The 7,472-nt window shown below is 37.6% G+C and overlaps 1 pseudogene; it reads right to left on the bottom strand.

Annotated features, from left to right (window-relative positions):
* Positions 1-333: 333 nt before the first annotated feature.
* On the bottom strand, positions 334-5,601 carry LOC122217293 (annotated as a pseudogene).
* Between the last annotated feature and the right edge of the window lie 1,871 nt (positions 5,602-7,472).

Raw genomic sequence — 7,472 nt, forward strand, 5'->3', positions numbered from 1 at the left:
TAATGTGTAGTTTTCGATTGCCAACATATTAGCAGTTGATGATAAATGTTACATGCTTTTGTTACCGTGGCGATATCCTGAGGAATATCCAAAACATCTTTAGTATTCGCTCCCAAGGCATCCCAACTTAAAATCACACAGCAGAAGGAGTGCGATCTCCCTCCATAGTAGGCAATTTGTATTCCCATCTGACCTCTCCTGATCATAATTCTTCACTCACTTTCTCCCTTCAGCCAGCTGTATATGGCATATTGCGTTTCAGCCTCTTGAAACACTACTACCATTTCCCTCTTTCTGACGGAGTAGCATTTGGGAGAAGTAGCACATTAACATTCAAGTCCAGACAACATCTGCACCCTTCCTGGTGCCTTTCATGTTCTTCTTGCTCTCAACATGCACGGCATGAAAACGAGTTCGCATCTATAAAGGGTGTCATTTTATTATTTAATGAATAATGAGAACAGAAATCTAATGGGTGTTGAAAACATATTGCCTCTCTGAAATTAATATAGAAAGGATATTTGAAATTATCGAAACAAGGTGACTCCAGTTGTAATTGTGATATCATAAGCTTATTTTTAGATTAAAATATACAAGGTACCATGTGATACACTGCTTACAATAACAAGCTTATAAAAGAATCTTGCTTGAGTATGTTCTTTGTTGTCTGTTCCATTGTGTAAGGCTCTCTGTGGCCCTTCCTTCACTTTGTTAAAGGTAACTGAAGCAAATCTCACTTTTGGTATCTTGAACCAACACATCAATATATGCAAATAAAATTCAATTTATGTGGAATAAATTGCTTTTTCTTTTGGCTGCCTAGCAAACTTCTAATTGCACAAAGCTTTCCCTTGTGAGGTAGTCAAAGATATATGTCCCTATTATGTGCTAGATAAATAAAACTACTGCTTAGACATTTCCAAAAAAGACACTCTCCACGCTAATATTTGTCTCACATGTCTGAACAACGACCTCTTTCCTTTTGTAGGATTTTTTCCTTCGCATACCTCCTAGAGTACACAGAAAGCCTAAGGGAGAATATCCTGGGGTAGATTTCATTCATGACTGAAAAAGAAGTTTGGAATCAGTAGATTCAAAGAAAATGAAATACAAAACTTTTTCTTTAAGACTGAAGATAAATAACAGAAGTGTAGAAAACATAGAATTGAAGAATCCAGCATGGCTAGCATGGAGGAGAGCTGACCCCAAGTGTGATATTTTGGTAAGGTCTGGTGTCCCAGGAATCACAAGAAGATCTTGAGGCTACTGGGTCAGCACAGGCAGGTATAGACAATGGTGATCTGGAGGAAGTGCCAGAGGAGGAAACATTTACATTGGAAAGGCACTGGGGCGAGCGCATTGCATTTTAGAAATGAATCAGACTGCGTGGGGGAGAAGAGGAGGCAGAGAAGGAAGAAAGGCTGGTACTTCCTGCCTAACTTGCCCACCTGGTAGTTGTTGAGGGGTACTTACTAGCTCTTCTGGCAGAGGTTATCAGTGTTACAATGAACCAGAGAGGGGCTCCATATTCAAATAAAATCATAATCCCCTACTTCTCTCATCCTCTGTTGGGAATGTGACATCTCCTCAAAACAGAACACTCCCTAATGGAAATACTTTTGCCTAAAGATTTTTCAGTTGTTCTCTGATTTGTTGATGTGTTTAGCACAATTCACTGATTCAGAAAACCTTCTTATTTTCCAGTTCCTCTTATGGGAACTCTGAATCCTTACTGACACATAAAATGTCAGTAGGAATATTTGAATAATAAATGCTGAGTATATTGATAGTGTTGCGAATATTAGGATATGAAAGGAAGAGAACAAATCCCATGGATTAAAAAAAAATCAGCAGAAACCTCTCCTGGTACTTCTGTTGTTACTGGAGAGAAGATGGGGAATAATGTAATATTGGAGCTGATAAATTTTGTATGATGTTCTTCTTGGAGCCAGGATATAAATTGAGCATGACGTGGAGAATGCTGAATGATGTGTGATCTGAGAAATGTCATTAGATCCTTCCAGTAGGGGGGGCCTCTCTCCTGACCCTGAGAAGCCATGACTGCTATTAAAAAACAACAGTGGGTAAAGTAGGCTATGTATGGTAGCCACAATATAGACCTAAGTGAAACTATAAACAATTTAAATAGCAGGGGGAAACTTCCTTAATTAGAGTGAATCAGTTGATCAATCTGAAAAGAGACCATACATTCAAGCTGTCAGGCACTCGTTCTATTATTTGAATAAATAAACAGCGTTTGAAAACAGAGTAAGATTCATTTTCCCTTCGTTGTCAAAGTCACACACTAGTCTATGTGCAGCAATGAGGCACCAGAGGAAATTAGCTGCGAGGAGATCCCTCATTTACTTGTACATTGCTATTTTAGATGTATTAGCTTATAATTTTTTTTTTTACCAGAAGTACATAGAAAATCCTATCTCATTGAGGATACATCTGAATTTCTTGTCAACTTGTATTTTCAATAGCATGTTTGTAGGCATAATTTTTAGATAATGAATCTTTCCCATACTCTACAATAAAGACTTCATATTACTTTCTCCCCAAGTGTAGCCTGTTGGGGTTTGAAAGGGGTTGGGGAAAAAAGATTAGGTTTGGTAAAGACTTTTGAGAGCACTTATAATGATTTTTAGACACTAAAATAAACATATTTTAACAGAGAAAAATCTCTAAGATATTTTGATGAGTAGCTACGTTGGGCTTTTGGATAAGAAAAAAATAAACGAAGAATTTTTAGGCTGTTTATTAAAATCTTTCCTTGAAGATAACTTTTTGCCCCTTGAAAAGGAGTGAATCCATGCCACAAATAATATTTATAATTTTAAAAAATGAGTACATTATATAGTTAGAACACATTCTGAATCAAACATGACTTTTTTTTTGAGTGGGGGTAGGTAATATGACCCAGCCATATGATGTGATTTATTAAAGTAGAATCCCAAAATAAGATAAGTTATTAATCCAATGAAAGTTAGATTTCATTCTCTTTTATTGTGGTTTTTCAAAAGCAGTCTATAAGTTACAGGCTCTACCTCCCCACTGTCTTTCTCAAATGCCACCCTGGTCTTACAAAGATGTATAAGAAACTGAGCTGAAACTAAATTTGCTCCAGTGTTCAGGAGTGGGCTCATCATGTGTGTTCTTGTACTGGGGACAGCGTTATGAACTATGGGATTGCTGGTCACAGAATGAAGCTATATGAGTTGGAAGTTATTGCCATCCTGTTAGGATGACACCAGAGGATGCAATCTCCTTTTCTAGTTCTCTGTATTGGAAAAGCAGAGAGTGACTCATACATCTGACTCAAGATTCAGTAGAGCTACTAATGTTTTACCTCATACCTCAGAGAGAGTGCAAGTTTGGATCCAGACCACCACAATAAAGCCAGTAAAATGAATAAAGCAATAAAGTGAGTGAAATGACATTTTTTGGGTCCCAGTGCATGTAAAAGTTATGCTTACACTATAGTGCAATTCATGAAGTCCGCAACAGCATTATGTCAAAAATGTATATACCTTAATTAAAAAATACTGTATTGCTAAAAAATTCTAACCACCATCTGAGCTTCAGGGTTGATGGCTGCTGACTGATCAGGGCAGGGGTAGTGGAAGGTTGGGGTGTCCTTGGCAATTTCTTAAAAGAAGACAACAATGAAGTTTGCAGCATTGACTGACTCTTCCTTTTATGAAGTTTTTCTCTGTAGCATGTGATGCTGTTTGATAGTATTTCACCCACAGTAGAACTGCTTTCAAATTGGAATCAATCCTCTCAAACCCTGCTGATTCGTTATCAACTAAGTTTATGTAATATTCCAAATTCTTTGTTGTCATTTCAACAATCTTCACAGCATCTTCACCAGAAACAGATTCCTTCTCAAGAGACCACTTCCTTTGCTTAGTCATGAGAAGCAATGCTTCATCCATTCCAGTTTTATCATGAGATGACAGCATTCAGTCCCATCTTAAGGCTCCACTTCTAATTCTTGTTTTCTGGCTCCTTCCACCATATCTACATCTCCTTCCTCCACTGAAATCTTGAACGCGTCAAAGTCATCCATGAGGATTGGAAGCTGCTTCTCTTCTTCCAAACACCTGCTAATGTTGATAATTTGACCTTTTCCCAAGAATCACGAATGTTCTTAATGGCATCTTGAAAGGTGAGTCCTTTCCTGAAGGTTTTCAATTTGTTTTGCTCTATCCATCAGACGAATCACTATCTATGGCAGCTACAGCCTTACAAAATGTCTCTTAAATAGCAAGACTTGAAAGTCAAAATGACTCCTTGATCTATGGGCTGCAAATGAATGTTGTGTTAGCAGGCATAAAAACACCATTAATCTCATTGTACAGAGATCCATCAGAATTCTTGGGTGATTAGGGACATCGTCAATGAGAAGTAATAATTGAAAAGGAATTTTTCCTTAAGCCTAAATAGATGGCTTAGAATACTCAGTAAGCCTTGTTGTAAACAGATTTTCTGTCATCCAGGTTGTGTTGTTTCATTTATAGAGCGTAGACAGAATTAGCATAATTCTGAAGGGCCATAGGATTTTCAGTATGGTAAATGAGTATTGGCTTCCATTTAAAGTCACCAGCTGCATGAGCCCCTAACAAGAGAGTCAGTCTGTCCTTTGAAGCTTTAAAGTCAGGCATTGACTTCTCCTCTCTAGCTATGAGAGTCTAGATGGCATCTTCTTCCAATTAAAGGCTGTTTCATCTACACTGAAAATCTATTGTTTAGTGTAGCCACCTTCCTGAATTATCTTAGTTAGATCTTCTGGATAATCCTGTGCACCTTCTATATCAGTACTTGCTGTTTGACCTTGTACTTTGACAATTATGGATATGGCTTCTTTCCTTAATCCTCACCAACCAACCTCTACGAGCTTCAAACTTTTACTCTGCAGCTTCATAGTTCTTAGCCTTCATAGAATTGAAGAAAGGAGTTAGGGTCTTACTCAGGATCAGGCTTTCATTTAAGGGAATGTTGTGGCTGGTTTGATCTTCTATCCAGACCGCTCAAACCTTTCTCCTTATCAGCAATATGGATGTTTTGTGTCTTTATCATTTGTTCACTGGAGAAGCTGCTGCTGCTTCTTCTTCTTCTTCTTCTTCTTCTTCTTCTTCTTCTTCTTCTTCTTCTTCTTCTCCTCCTCCTCCTCCTCTTCCTCCTCCTCCTCCTCCTTCTTTTTTAACAATTATTCATTTATGAGAGACAGAGATTACAAGCAGTGTAGGGACAGAGACAGAGAGGGAGACACAGAATCTGAAGCAGGCTTCAGGCTCCAATCTGTCAGCACAGAGCCCTATGCGGTGCTCAAACTCACGAGCTGTGAGGTCACGACCTGAGCCCAAGTCAGATGCTTAACCGACTGAGCCACCCCGGCGCTCTGAGAAGCACTTTCAATTTCCTTCCAGAACTTTTCCTTTGTATTGACAGCTTGGTTAACTGGCACAAGAGGCCTGGCTTTCACCTTATCTCAGCTTTGGACAGGTCTTCCTCACTAAGCTTAATCATTTCTAGCTTTTAATTTAAAGTGAGAAACACACCACTCTTGCTTTCATTTAAACATTTAGAGGCCATTATGGGCCTTAATTTCAATATTGTGTCTCAGGGAAAAAGGAAGCTAGAGGAGAGGGACACATATGGAGGAATGGCTAATGGAATAATTAGAACACACACAACATTTAGTAAGTTTGTGCCCCAAAGCAATTATAGTAGTAACATCAAAGATCACTGATCACCATAACACATATAATAAAAATGAAAAAGTGAAATATGGTGATAATTATCAAAATGTGGCACAAAGACACAAAATGAGCAAATGATATTGGGAAAATGGTGTTGATAGACTTGCTGGACACAGGATTGCCATATCCCTTCAATTTGTAACAAAAAAACAAACAAACAAACAAAAAAAAAACAAGCCATACCTGTGAAGCACAATAAAATAAAGTGAGTAGGACTATATTTACTTCTTTATAGAACCACTAATTAATGTCATATCTCCAAAGCACATTTATTTCTTTTTAAGTTTATTTAGTTATTTTGACACAGAGAGAGAGAGAAAACAAGTAGGGGAGAGAGAGGGAGACAGAGAATCTCAAGCAAGCACCAGGCTGTCAGCACAGAACCTGATGCTCTCAGGTTCTCACAGAACCTCAAACTCTCAAGCAATGAGATTATGACCTGAACCGAAATCAAGAGTCAGATGCTTAACCGACTGAACTACCCAGGTGCCCCTCCAAAGCCACCTCTCTTAATGAGAAGATCAATATATAGGGAAAATTATTCCATCTTGGAGCATAAAGACAAGACAGACAGATTAGCTTCCTTTGTCTTGTCAAATATGTTCACATATTCAGCAACTACTATGTTCCATTTTTTAGCCCCTGATGAATTCCATCCATTTTAATCTTGAAGGTGGACTAAGGACAATTGTAGTGAGTACGTAATATTAAGAACAATTCAAAATTCAACTTAGAATATAATGGCAATTTATGCAGGTTAAATTGTACAAATGGTTACTCCATATCCTCTGCCAATCATTTTCCTCAACTTAACTGAAAAGTTTTGAGATTCCTATAAATGCTCAAGTAGAAATTAACCTCATTTAAATTTGTTTTAGATAAAATGTATGCAAAAAAATGTTCCTTTATATCTAATTCTCCTTTGAAACATGTATTATTCCTTTTTTTTTTTTTTAATTACCTGGGTAGAAACCATTGAGATTTTCTTCCTGAATCCTGCTTCTACTTATGGCCCTAGGGATGCAGATTAATTTCCTGGTGAACTGTCCCCACCACCCCCCCAACACACACACACATTTTATCACTTTCCCTTAACCAGCCCAAATACATAGTTACATTGTTAGCCTACCCATCGCACACATATGGCCAGAAATTTCCTTGGACACATATTTCAATTCAGTCCCTCATCTGATGTGTCATCTGAATGGGGGGTGAGAATGTATGTTGCATGTTACTTGGATTTTTCCTCCTTTCAATTATTTTACTGCAAAAACCTTTAATTTCTTTATTGCATGTGTTTATTTCCCTTTTTTATAATTGCTAACTCCTTTTTGCCCTAATTATCCTGTGGTGAGGAAAATTAGCCTCTCCAAATCAACTCAATTGTATATCATATTTTCTAAAATATAAAGCACAACGATTCTCAACACTGTTTCCCCAGTTGTTCTTTTTACTCAATTATTTAGACTCACTTTTCCAAAATTTGCTTTCACATATATTATAGTTTATATTGCTTGTGGTAATCTTCTCTGTGTTCAAAATCTATACTTGAATCCCTTCAAATGTGCAGGTTTCAAATACACGCTTCACCTCTGTTTTCAAATATGTGCATGACTCTTTTTGCAATGAAATCACGAGCCTTTTTTCTAACAAGTGCTTCCCTTTTTTGCATACCTCTGTCCACCTCAAAACAAGTTCTGAAAA

Source organism: Panthera leo, chromosome B1, assembly GCF_018350215.1.
Source record: "Panthera leo isolate Ple1 chromosome B1, P.leo_Ple1_pat1.1, whole genome shotgun sequence".
NCBI lineage: Eukaryota > Metazoa > Chordata > Mammalia > Carnivora > Felidae > Panthera > Panthera leo.